This window comes from Chiloscyllium punctatum, chromosome 6 (genome assembly GCF_047496795.1).
Source record: "Chiloscyllium punctatum isolate Juve2018m chromosome 6, sChiPun1.3, whole genome shotgun sequence".
NCBI classification, from domain to species: domain Eukaryota; kingdom Metazoa; phylum Chordata; class Chondrichthyes; order Orectolobiformes; family Hemiscylliidae; genus Chiloscyllium; species Chiloscyllium punctatum.
This window is the reverse complement of record NC_092744.1, coordinates 84,020,947-84,035,072: the sequence shown is the minus strand read 5'-3', so window position 1 is coordinate 84,035,072 and position 14,126 is coordinate 84,020,947. Positions and strand designations below refer to the sequence as shown.

Genomic DNA, 14,126 nt, shown 5'->3' with positions numbered 1-14,126 from the left:
GCCAGTATGTAGTCAGTGGAGTTTAAAAGGATGGAGGGTGGGGACAAGGCCACGATGGAATGAAGAGGGAATCTCATTCAAACTTGTGGAACACTGAGGGGCCAGGACATGGAGATGACGTTTCCACAAGAAGAGACTAGGTCCCAGGGAGATAGCCTCAGAGAGTGAAGGGACAACCCTTCAGAACAGAGGAGGAGGAGGAGGAATGTCTTCAGTTAGAAGATAGTGGATCAATGGAACTCACTGCTTCATGGGGTTGTGGAAAAGTCATTGAGTTTATGTAAAACAGATAGCTTTGATTTGGTTAGACAGGGGATAAAGGATTATGAAAGAAGGGAAGGCAAAATGGTGTTGAAAAATATATCAACCATGATCAAATGGTGGAACAGACTCAATGGGTCAAATTATGCTCCTCTCTTACAGTCTTAGAATGATCAAGTGTTGAACAAGAAGCCTCAAGAATTAAGTTGACTGACTAACATGGGCTTGTGCGAAGAGCAGATCTAAGTATGTACAAGTTTGAAATCATGAATGGAATCAATGAAATTAATTGAGATAAAGTCATTAAGGTGTACAGCATGAATACAGACCCTTCGGTCAAACTAGTCCATGCCCACCAGATATCCGAAACTAATCTAGTCCCATTTGCCAGCATTTTGCCCATATCCCTCGAAACCCTTCCTATTCATATACTTATCCAGCTGCCTTTCAAATGCTGTAATTACATCATCCTCCACCACTTCGTCTGGCAGTTCATTGTATACATGCGCCACCCTCTATGTGAAAAAGTTGTCCCTTATATATCTTTTTCCCCTTACTCTGGACCTCTAGTTCGGGACTCCCCGACCCCAGGGAAAAGACTTTGTCTATTTACCCTATGCATGACCTCATGATTTTGTAAACCTCCACAAGCCACTGACACTCCAGGGAAAACAGCCCCACTTTACTCAGCTTCTCCAGATAGCTCAATCCTCCAATTCTGGCAACATCTTTGTAAATCTTTTCTGAACCCATTCGAGTTTCACAACAACCTTCCTATAGGAAGACGACCAGAGCTGCACGTAATATTCCAACAGAGGCCTAACCAATGTCCTGTACAGCCGCAACATGGCCTCCCAACTCCTGTACTCAATACTCTGACCAATAAAGGAAAGCATACCAAACGCCTTCTTCACTATCCTATCTACCACTGACTCCACTTTCAAGGAGCTATGAACCTGCTCTCCAAGGTCTCTTTGTTCAGCAACACTCCCCAGGACCTTACCATTAAGTGTATAGGTCCTGCTAAGATTTGCCTTTCCAAAATGCAGCATCTCATATTAATCTAAATTAAACCCCATCTGCCACTCCTTGTTCCATTGGCCCATCTGATCAAGATCCCATTGTAATCTGAGGTAACCTTCTTCACTGTCCACTACATCTCCAATTTTGGGGTCGTCTGCAAACTTACCATCTATACCACCTATGTCCTCATCCAAATAATTTATATAAATAACAAAAATCCAGCACAGATCCTTGTGGCACACCACTGGTCACAGGCCTCCAGTCTGAAAAGCAACCCTCCACCACCACCCTCTGTCTTTTATCTTTGAACCAGTTCTGTATCCAAGTGGCTACTTCTCCCTGTATTCCACATGATCTAATCTTGCTAACCAGTCTATCATGAGGAACCTTGTTGAATGCCTTACTGAAGTCTACACAGATCATGTCTGTTCTGCCCTCATCAATCCTCTTCGCTACTTCTTCAAAGAACTCAACCAAGTCAGATATGATTTTCCACGCACAAAGCCATGTTGACTATCCGTAATCAGTCCTTGCTTTTCCAAATACATGTACAACCTGTCTATCAGAATTCCCTCCAACAAATTGCCCAACATCAATGTCAGGCTCACCGGTCTATAGTTCCCTGGCTTGTTTTTAAAACCACCTTTCTTAAATAGTGGCACGTTAGCCAACCTCCAGTCTTCTGGCACCTCACCACTATTATCGATGATACAAGTATCTCAGCAAGGTACCCAATCACTTCCCTATGGGTCCAGTGACAATCTGCAACAGTAAGGCTAGAAGTATCCAGGTTTCACCTTGCCCCCGATTTGGGAACAAGCAATCCTTCATCCAATCATGCTCGAACATCGTTCTCAACTCTACCCACTGTTCTTAAGACCCACCTATGAAGAGTGATCACCCAAAGGCAGTAAATAAAAAAACTTCAAACCATATACCAAGCAAGGAATACGGCAGGAGGGGCACTTCTGTCTCATTGTGACATTCTACAGTATAGTCCTGTACTTTCCATACAACTGGTTACTTTGAAGTAATTATGATTTACATCTGGGAAGAACAAAGGCTTCATGGAAACCTTCCCTTCCCTCGTATGCACGTGCATTCATTTCAAACTGCAGTGAAATATGAACAAAGTTGTGAGACAAAAACTCTGCAGACGATGCTAATTTTAGCTTGCATAGAATCACAGCAATAATACCCTATGGCCCAGAGTGTTAGCAATGGCTTGAGAAGAAACATTTGCTAAAAACCCAAGGGTTAAGTCTCATTCAGGACTTGATGACCAAAATCCAAGCCGACAATACTTTCCAACCAAGTTTGTGCACTGTAGAAGTACCTTTTGGCGGCGGGTGGGTACATTCCATGGAGTTTGGGTTGAAATCACAAACACTCATTCAATTATATTGTTGTTGAACTTTGCTCTGCTAAAGCCACTGTACTATTAGTACATTGCTAAACCTTTTGTTAAAGCTATAAACCTAGAGACTGATTGACAAAGTATGGGACTGGTTATTCAAACAGTCTGAGAGGGAAATATTGGAATCAATTCAGGATCACTGAATATTTTAATTTTACTGTGTCACAAATACGCAGGCATAGTTAACTTGGGTGTCTACCTTCATAGTATAACAAAAGACTTGAAGTACGCCCATATTCTTCAAATGTTGATTGAAAAGAGCCCTCAATTTGCAGGAGCCAGTTCGGCACTCCTTTCCCAGCTTTGTGCACTTCAATTTTAAAATTGTTCACTTTTTGTTCCCCTAAACCAACCTGGCACTGTCCCAAGTACAACACAGTGAAAGCTAATATAATGCTAAAAAATTGATGCAAAAAAAATTCTTTAAAAATTAGGGTTTATGGTAGGTAAATGATCATTGGGGTTTAATCAGCAATTAAACTCAGGCTGTTTGAATTATCGCACTCCATGAGAGATTCAGTTGGGCTCCACACAAAAAAAAAAGTCAATTTATAGTGGATTTCTTAAGAAAAAACTGCGATAACTTCACCATCCAGTCAAATACTCCAGATACACTCTTATCTAGTTAGCAAGACAGCTGGATTAGGCAACACAGGATGAACACCAGTCCAGATTTTGAGATAAACTGACTGTTTCAACAGTCCAACCTCAATCAATAGTAGTAGTCACTACAATGGGAACACACATCAGAATATGACCAGACCATAAATAAATTAGAAATAGAATCCCTATCCATTAAGGCAATGCATCACATTATAAAGTGGAGAATTATTTAAATTAAGCATTGGAACCCGACCTTTCTCAACCAGCAAAACATGCAGTTGCAGCAAGTGTGCAATGAGATAAAAATAAGTTAACTGCGGGAAAATAAGTCAAAGAAATGGTAGTTCATAAGAAACTCTCGGGATATTTAAGTTGCACAGACCTTTTAGCTATAAACAGAAGGTGATTTGATTCCCCTCTGTTCCTCTTACTGGTTAGTTATGTTTTGCCTGGATCATTACAATGCTCTTAACAAAAGAGAATCGCTACAGTGTAGAAACAGGCCATTCAGCCCAACAAGTCCACAGTGACCCTCCAAAATGTAACCCACCCAGACCCACTCCCCTATAATTACCCCTGATCTACCAACCCTACACATTCCTGAACACTCTGGGCAATTTAGCATGACCAAGTCATCTAACCTGTACATCTCTGGATTGTGGGAGGAAGACAGAGCACCCAGAGGAAACCCATGCAGACATGGGGAGAATGTACAGACTCCACGCCGACAGTCGCCAGAGGTTAGAACGAACCTGGGTCCCTGGCGCTGAGGCAGCAGTGTTAACCACGAAGCCATCGTACCGCCTATCAAGTTATTGAACTCGATATTGAGTCCAAAAGACTGCAGAGTCCCCAAGCAGATCATTACAGTGGTTTTCAGCTGAATTGTTGGTATCTCTTAAAGACAAATAAAGTCACCAAGCTCTTGCACATCAAGAACTAAAAAGTTATGATAAGCTAATAGCTGGTCAGCACTAAACGCTAACAAAGAGCTGGTACCTAAACAGAACAAATGTCCAGGGAAGGGGAGAAGTGCTAAGTCGGGTGACTCAGCGATTCAGTCATCAGACCACAGGTATTTCCAATTATAATGACAGGGTCAATCTATACTAAGTGGGGCCCTCTTGTGACACAGTGGTAGAGATCTTACCCTTGGGTTCAAGTTCCACTTACTCGGGAGGTGTTTCATATCATTTCTGAACAGGTTGATTGGGAAAATACGTTAAATTGTTTTTAAGATACCTGTTTGGGGGCCCATTTGTGGTGCAGATGTAGTGTCCATACCCCCTTAAACCAAGAGGTTCATGTTCAAGTCCCAGCTACTCCAGAACTGTCAATATCTCTGAACAGATTGATTAAGAAAACAGGTTACTTTTTTTTAAAATGCTAATCAATGAAATTCGCAGCTGACACCAAGTTATTGTGGAAACACCAAATTACAAAATTAGTTTGACAATGTGCTGGATCAATGAAAGTGCACAACTGTAAGGTATTGGACAAGTAGCAGCATCACCAACACAATTCAAACTTTACATGCAAGTAGTTAAGCAGACTTGACGCTCAACATATTCAAGTCATGCATAGTACAAGTAAACAGTCGACAATACAGTATGACACAGATGGAGCAGTCATTACACCAGTGGATCATAACACACATGAAATGCTGGATGACAACAGTCAGAAGTGACTGAGGAAATCCATATGAAGCCTTTTGTTTTTCCTTTTTAAACACTGCATTACAAGCGTATGAGGTGCAGAGTTAAAAAGCGTGGTGCTGGTAAAGCACAGCCGGTCAGGCAGCATCCAAGGAGCATGAAAGTCCACATTTCGAGCATAAGCTCTTCATCATTACCATTACTGATTAAGAACTTATGCTCAAAACGTCGACTCTCCTGCTTCTCGGATGCTGCCTGACCAGGTGCACTTTTCCAGGGCCCCCCTTTTTGACCCTGATCTCCAGCATCTGCAGTCCTCATTTTCTCCAAGTGTGAAGTAAAGTGAAGACTTTGTCAGAGTGAAACAGAGGCCAATGAGTTACGCTGGCAATTTGATGCAAGGGGGGCTAGAAGTGCTTTAATTAAGGTTAACTCCAAGATGTAAGTACTCCTGTAAGATAGGATAGAAGGTATAATAGACGAAACAAAGGCAGAGTGAGATCATGAACTACATCATAATGTCATATATGAAAATCAGCTGACTAGTGAATATTTCTAGTCCTCAAACTAAAAGTAGGTTTAAAATTTGCATTTAAGTTTCAAGCGCTTTTTCTCTGTAAGAAATAGCTGATTAAGTACAAGGTTTGTTTAAGAAAACTAATTAAAGAACAGAATCTAGAATAATTATAAATTAAATCAACTGTGACAGGGATGATTGAACGAGTAATACATTGCTGCTGCACAATAATGGAAGCTGCTGAACACAATGAGATCCAGACTGAACACATTGAAACTGAAGGAGTTTTGGATCTGAGTTCAAGAACTAGAGTTCCAACTGGAGACTTTGCCCACATCAGGGAAAAAAGGACAGACACCTGGCCACCAGTGAAAAATTCACAAGTAGTTGGTCAGACATGACCTCCCGTCAGAACCGTGCTGAATGCTCTTGCTCAATCCCTATTTCAGAATTGTTTCCAGTAGTTCCCCATCCACTGAGGTTAGACTGACTGACCCAGTATCACAATACAAAAGAGGCCCTGCAGCCCATCAAGTCTGTTCTACCAAAAATGTACTATTACATACATTAAACCACTTTCCCACTGGAAGCCCATAACCTTGAATGTTATGATGTTTCACATGCTTACCCAAGCGGTTTTGAAGATTTGAGGTTACCTGCTTCAACTACCCTCCCCAGCAGTGCAGTCCAGATATCTACCACCCTCTGGGTGAAAAGGCATTTCTTCAAATCCCCTCTAAACCTCCCCCCCCCCCCTTTAATCTTAAAAGGTGTGCATCCTTCTAATCAACCTTTCAACCAACGTAAACTACTTTCTAATCAATCTACCAATGCTCTTGAACCTTCTATATCTTTATCAGATCTCCCTTAACATTCTCTGCTCTAAAAGGAAACAACCAGTTTATCCAGCTTTTGTAACTCAGATGCTGTATCCCAGGAAACATTCTGATGAACCTCCTCTGCATCCCCTCAGCACAATCACATTGTTCCGGTTGTGCGGATACCAGAACTGCAACTGTGGCAGAATGAAAGATCTGCACGACAAACCTGCTGCTCCTATAACCCAGTTTCCTGGTTTATTCCTTGTGACTCTCTAATATCTTCCAATCCTCTGACATTTGTGGCCAGAGAGAAAATGCCAACATCCCTGCCATTTCTTCTCATGCCTCTCAACAACCCTGGGATACATTTTATCAGGACCTGGAGATTTGTCTACTTATAAGCCTGACAGACGACTAACAATCTCCTCTATGCTAATTTCTTTATGTATACCACCACCCTTCTAACTAATTTCTATATTCACATTATCTCTCTCACTAGCAAATATCTAACAGGTTTAAGTCTATGGGGGCACCAGCACTGCTGTCAGAGGAAACTGTTCCAGCTGGATATGTTTCATTTGAACTATGCTGGGATGAGTGTCCTCATGAATCAAATAACTTGGAACACAAAGAGGACTTCAAAAGTCATTGGGCGCGGGGGGGAGGTGCAGGAAAGGGGAAATGTAGTCTAACAAAGCAGATGAATATGGCAGCATCATACAGCAGTTATTTGGATAACCATATTGGGACAGGAAGTGACAGTGTATAAACATAGGAAACCAGCAGTAAACAGGGCTGGGGGGAGGTGGTGGTGGTGTGATAAAGAGATCACATTAATGCATTCAGGGAAAAAAAAGTGAATAAAAAAAAGGTACAAATACATAATGGGCATGATCTTAGAGACGTTATAATATATCACTACAAGGAGATCAAGGCTGGGAACTATATCTTGACCTTTCAAAGGACATGCAGAAAGTAAAACACTATTTGTTCATACAAGATGGAATATGTATGAAAGCAAGAAGTGATCTTGGATAAGGAAATGTAGATTCTGTTTGGATGAAGGCAAAAAAAAACAGAGCAGATGACACTACAGCACCCCCCCCCCCCCCTCCCCTCCCCCCTAACGGTGGCAAAACGATGAATTTACCAGGACATTGCCTGGTATGGGGGATTTTAGCTATGAAGATTGGATAGACTGGGTTTGTTTCACTGTAAAGTTGAGTGTGTGACCTGATAAAGTTTATAAGATTGCAAATGGCATGGTTAGAGTGGAAGTTATGTGTTTTTTTTCCCCTGGGCAGAGGAGTCAATTGCTCAGGGTTACAGTTTCAAAGTGCAGGTGGAGATGGGCTGGGGGGGGTTGAAAGAAATGGGTGAGGCAAGTTTTTTTTTACACAAAAAAAAGTAGTGAGTGCCTGCAAAGTGTTGCCAGAGATGGTGGTGGAAGCAGACACTATAGCAGCATTCAATAAGCACCTGGACGAACACCCGAATAGGAAGGGAAGAGAGGGATACAGATTCTGTAAGAGAAGATGGGCAAAATGTATCAGCGCATGGTCAGAGGGCCTGTTCCTGTTCTGTATTATTCTTTGATATGGCAACATAAATCAGGAGAGAATGAGCACGCATTAAAAAAGGCACAATATGAACTCATGCATGACTTTAATCTGCATGTCGATTGGGAAGGCCAAACTGGCAGAGATAGACACAAGGAAGAATACACAAAATACGTTCAGAACAATTTCAAAGAACAATGTGTTGTGAATCCCACCCCAATCGGGCTGTTCTGGACCTGGAAATATGTCATGAGGCAGGTTTCATAAATGAGTAAAAGATCCTCTATGAAGCAGTGACCATAACATGGTCAAATCATGTATTCCGTTTGAGGGGAGAAACTTAGGTCTTGAAACTACTGTGCTCAGCTTACAAAGGAATGAGGTCAGACCTAGCTGGAACAGACTGGGAACGGGATTTAGCAACTAAAGTCATTAAAGAACAATGGCAGACATTCAAGAAAGTACATTCATGGCTCACAACAAATCTCTCTCAGTGAGGAAGGATTCTAGGAGCAGGACAACCAAACATGGTTAATTACTGAAGTTAAGAATTGTAAGAGTTCTAAAATCTGACAAACTATGATTAAGAACTTTCAAGTAGCATCAAGACAGACAGAAAGAGTTTCTTTAAGCATGAAAAAATGAGAGGCTAAAGTGAAAAAGGCAGGAGTTCAACAAATAATATTCAGCAATCTTTACAGTAGGAGACATTCCAAAAAGTCATCTGGAAGAGCATAAGAGAGAAGAAACAAATATATACATTGGTGACGAACAAGAAAAACAAACATGCTATTATCAGGCTTGTGGATGACAAAAATAAATGGAACGGCAAGTGGTGAGGATGACAAAAGTGTCTGCACAGCAATGTACACAGGATAAGCAACTGGGCAAAAAGATGGCAGAAAGAACATAATGTGGCTACCGAGGCCTTTTCCCAGAAGGATTTTGCTTGGAAAGGGCCATGTCATACAATAAGAATTGTAATTGTACAGTTTTTACAACTTCACCAATAGACCTGTAACAATGCAGAAAATTAGATGACTGTTCTGCTCTGTTCTGTTACCACTCCAAGTGGAAATTGAAAAATTTCAAACATTCCTTGACAATAGTCTACTGGAATCCAAGCAACGTTTACAGTCTGATTAGCAAATATAAATAATTCAAAACACATGATTGAACAAGAGCTGCAGAGTCAAAGTTGATGAGCGTGAACAGCTAACAAGACTGAATTTTTCCTTCTAAGTTCACTATGAAGCAGTCACTGACCTTCATACTTTTAAACGACATAATTAGGTATATCAAGGCAAATCTACAGAACTTCCCAAAAGGGTGATTTAGAATGGCAACACAACAACAGATTGAGAGAGTTGGTTGAATGGGAGCCCAACAACTCTACTCCAAGACACTCACCACGATGCCTTAAAATGAAGGCATCTAAAACTACATGGATCGCTGTGCATTCATTCAGCCCAACAATAACTTACATTAAAAGGTGTTATGGAGTTAAGAAAACATCACAAGGTGCTTGTTCAAAGTCACAAAGTGTCATAAAACAGAATGAAACTGAGCCACATAATGAAATTAGGTCTGATGACCAGAATTTGGTTGAAGGAAACAAATTTTAATACGTGTCTTACAGGTGGAAAACAGGGTAGAGGTTGAGGACGTAATTGCAGTACATGAGCCTATACAACCAATGGTACACCTACGTGATTGGTAATGCACAAGAGACCAGAATCAGAGGATCACATTACGCAGGGTTGTGAATAGGAGAGATCAGGAGAGGTGAGTTTACAGTGATTAGAAAGCAAATATGAGTTTTTTTTAAAATCAAGATGTTGCTCAATTAGGCATCAATGTAGGTCAATTGTGAATTGATATATGAGCAATAGGGGTTTCTGCAAACTCAAGATAACAAGAACAGAATTTCGGAAGCCAACCAGAAGGGCAGAAAGGTAACAAAGGCATGGATTCACGTCTGGAGACAGGAGTAAAATCCAGCAATATTATGGAGGTGGAAATAACCAGTTTTCGAACTCATACAAATGAGATTAAGTCAACTCAGGATCAAACATGATACCATAAACTGTGCAGCTCAATCCAAGACAGTTGCCAGAAAGAGATGGAGTAGTCAAGGAACAGATTTGAGTAAGTACCCCAATCCATGGCTTCATTCACAATATTTAACTGGAAATTTTTGCTTATTTGATATTCAATGCTGAATGCACATGAGATAACTGGGCAACAATGCAGGAGTTGACAGGAGTGGCTGTTGAGGTAGAGCTGGGGGTAATCAACATACATGTAAAAACTAATATCACATCTTTGCTGCACTTCACCTGGGTGCAACATTTAAATACAAATAAAATGAGAAGCCCTTGCTAAATTCTACCAAAACAGCAACACTGGGAACTATCCACCAACCTCTCTCTAAAATCAGGTATTCAACAAAAGCTTTGCTGAGAGTAGAATTATTGCTGAGATAGAGTCCATTTAAGGAAGTTCTGTACATGGCATTAAAGACACAAAGATAGATGGAGGAATTGTGGTGTGGAGGGAGCATGGGAGCTACAGAAGGACTTCATCAAGCTAGCTGGGTGTGCAAGGAAGAACAAGCATTTTCTAAGTGGGAAAGGCTTTAGAAATCTGAAGCACAAAGGCACTTAGGAGTCCTAGTTTAGGATTCTCTTAAGGTTAACAAAAGAACATTGCCTTTTAAAACATTGTCATTGTACCAGCCACCACCACTTCCTCTTCCATACATGCACGACACCCCCTGCGTGAAAAAGTTACCCCTCAGGTCCTTTTTAAATCTTTCCCCTTAGATCTCTGCCCTCTACCCTGGGACTCCCCTACCCTGGAAAAAGAGCTGACTATTCACCCCATCCACATCCCCCGATTTGATATCTTATGGTCCTAACACATTGGGGATAATGGGTACCTAATATGGACTAGTGTTGCACATACCAACAATATCCTTTGGTTTGACTAGAGAAATAAGGCTTTTTAAAAAAAAGTCTGTTTATAACTGCCAAGATTTTGCAACATATAAAAGGGCAAGCACGACAAAGATTTGGCCAACTTGCAGCATGCTTGATGACGGTGAGGATCAACACCACCCATGGACTAAACACAGGAACATTACATTTCCAACTTGTTCTATTGCTCTCACTGTAAAAACAGCAACAGTGAAACAAGCCTTGAACAAAAAAAATCTCAGATCTTGGGTTGTTTTAAACATTTCATGTTGAGCTTCTCACTCCATAACACACATCCTTCCAAAAACATTCAACAAAATCACGCAGAATAATCACAGTCGTTAGAAAATAACTATGTACCAATGTAACACTAACTGCAATGTATCTGTGCACTGCTCAGACAAGTGTCTAACAGATTGTTAGAGCAACTAGAGATTGTGTAACTATATTCACTACATATTATATTTATCATATTCTAGTCTTAATTTGCCTTCCCAAACTCCAATCCTGCAAGCTCATCCTCCTCTCAACATATGGTGCTGGTGAAAAATGTAACATAAATCCCATTTTAAGTTCATACATTCATTACTTCTGTCTGCATTTCCAATGTACATATTCTGACACTGGTGATGTCATTAGAGCAACTGAATTCTGCACTCAACTCACCCCACCACATGCAGTATATGGCAACAGATTTACATCGGCTGCCTCCATTAAGTGAAAAGGTGATCAGTGGAATACATACACAGTTGCCTCCACTCCAAGCAGAGAAACAGTGGAAACAGATGCAAACTGTTCCCCAGGCTTCAGTAAACCAAATACCACTCAGGCACTGATGCAGATGAGCCACAATACCAATGGAGAAACATGATTTGTTTTCCCTATTCAAAACCAACAAGCTACACACGTCACAGTTATTACCAAAAGAAAAAAACTTTCAAGGCAAACTTTTAAAATCAAGGGATAAAGCAGAGAGATAGTGTATCAATACAAATAATTTGGATGTTTGGAACAAAACAACAAAATTACCAGAAAAATTCAGCACATCTGCGGACTGAAGTTAACATTAAGTCCAGTGACACTTCATTAGTTCTGACATATGTCACTGTCACTTGAACTGTTTTCTTCCTGCAGATGCTGACAGACCTGCTGACCTTCTCCAACAGTTGCTGTTTTTTTTTGTTTCACTCAGCCAACATCAGCAAACTTGTGTCAATCTGAATGATTTGTTCAGTATGCAGCACCACGGGACTGCAAAAGCCAAAGGAAAATAAGACTGTCTTTGGACAGATACAACCACCTGGCGAAGGAGTCATAATTTGGAGGTGCCGGTGTTGGACTGGGGGAGGACTAAGTTTAAAAATATCACACCACACTAGGTTAAAGTCTAGCAGGTTTGTTTGGAAGCACAAGCTTTCAGAGCGCTGCTCCTTCATGAGGTGGCAGCAAAGTCTAAGATTCTAAGACACAGAATTTTTGCTATAAATTCTGTATCCTCAAATCTTACACTCCACAACCACCTACCTGATGGAGGAACAACGCTCAAGATTGTAAGCTACAGAATTTATAGCAAAAATTCCGTGTCTTACAATCTTATTTTCCACAATCACCTGATGAAGGGGCAACGCTCCGAAAGCTAGTGCTCCCAAATAAACCTGCTGGACTATAACCTGGTGTTTGGCGATTTTTAACCTTGACAAGACATTTCCCCTCAACTGCATCACACGATTCGGTTTCAGCAAATCCGCGTCAGAACTTGAAAAAAAATACACAGAGAAGGCAGAAGATTTAAAACCAGACGGCCCGAGGATGGAACAGTGCAGACTGCACGGAGTGCCTCACAGGAGCGAGGAGTCAGCAGGCAAAAAGGGGAAATGCAGCGAACCAGAGTGATCAGCAAACCCGGCAATCTGCAGTCCCAGCACTGAGGGGGATCACCGGGGGGAGGGGGATGAGGGGGGAGGGGGATCACCGGGGGGAGGGGGAGGGGGATCACCGGGGGGAGGGGAGGGGGATGAGGGGGGAGGGGGATCACCGGGGGGAGGGGGATCACCGGGGGGAGGGGGATGACCGGGGGGAGGGGAGGGGGATGAGGGGGGAGGGGGATCACCGGGGGGAGGGGGATCACCGGGGGGGGGAGGGGGATCACCGGGGGGGGGAGGGGGATCACCGGGGGGGGGGAGGGGGATCACCGGGGGGGGGGAGGGGGATCACCGGGGGGGGGGGGGGAGGGGGATCACCGGGGGGGGGGGGGAGGGGGATCACCGGGGGGGGGGGGAGGGGGATCACCGGGGGGGGGGAGGGGGATCACCGGGGGGGAGGGGGGGGATCACCGGGGGGGGGGGGGATCACCGGGGGGAGGGGGATCACCGGGGGGAGGGGGATGACCGGGGGGAGGGGAGGGGGATGAGGGGGGAGGGGGATCACCGGGGGGAGGGGGATGACCGGGGGGAGGGGGGATCACCGGGGGGAGGGGGGATCACCGGGGGGAGGGGGGGATCACCGGGGGGAGGGGGATGATGAGGGGGAGGGGGAGGGGGAGGGGGAGGGGGATAGGCCTCACCCTCTCAGTCACCTTCCCCACAGCCCCGATCGCTCCATCTCAATCACCCTCCCCCCGCCCGCACACCAACCCGAGCCTTATCAGGCGGTTTTACAAACAAAACTACCCGCTCCGGCAGCTCTCAGGGCCGGGGAGGCGGGGGGAACGGATCTCGGTAACTCACTCTTGTGCGGCTCTCGGAGGCGGTGTCGGTGTCTGTCAGGCTCGAGGCCCGCTCAGTCTCAGTCTCAGTCTCTCTAACTGACCGCTCCCGCCTCGGACGACGCCGATGATCTCGTGAGAACGAACCAAATCGCGCGCCGCGCCACGCCGCGCCCCCCGCCCGGGCCCGCCCCGCCCCGCCCCCCGCCCCGCCCCGCCCCCCGCCCCGCCCCCCGCCCCCCGCCCCCCCGCCCCCGCCCCCCGCCCCGCCCCCCGCCCGGCCCCGCCCCGCCCCGCCCCGCCCCGCCCCGCGGGCGGGGCATCTCCGAAGACACAGACACACCCACCGGAGGGGGCGCGCTTAAAGGGCCAGGTCCACCCCGCCAGGGGGGCGCGCTTACACAGCAAGGCCCATCCCGCCAGGGGGCGTGCTTAAAAGGCTATTCATTCTCTCTCTCTCTCTCTCTCTCCCCCCCCAACACCAGAGGGATGTGCTTAAAGGAGCAGGCATACCCCAAGAGGCGGCATGCTTCAAGGGCCAGACTCTCCCACCAGGACATGTACTTAAAGGGGCAGGCTCTCCCACCA

At 44.3% G+C, this 14,126-nt stretch overlaps 1 protein-coding gene across 3 annotated transcripts in view; it reads right to left on the bottom strand.

Moving 5' to 3' along the window:
- Positions 1-13,710, bottom strand: part of LOC140479158 (septin-2) — an 80,431-nt gene extending 66,721 nt beyond the window's left edge. For all 3 annotated transcript variants that reach the window (XM_072573129.1, XM_072573126.1, XM_072573130.1), the window contains exon 1: positions 13,561-13,710. The gene's annotated coding sequence lies outside the window, so the exon portion shown is untranslated. The remainder of the gene's footprint in view (positions 1-13,560) is intronic.
- Between the last annotated feature and the right edge of the window lie 416 nt (positions 13,711-14,126).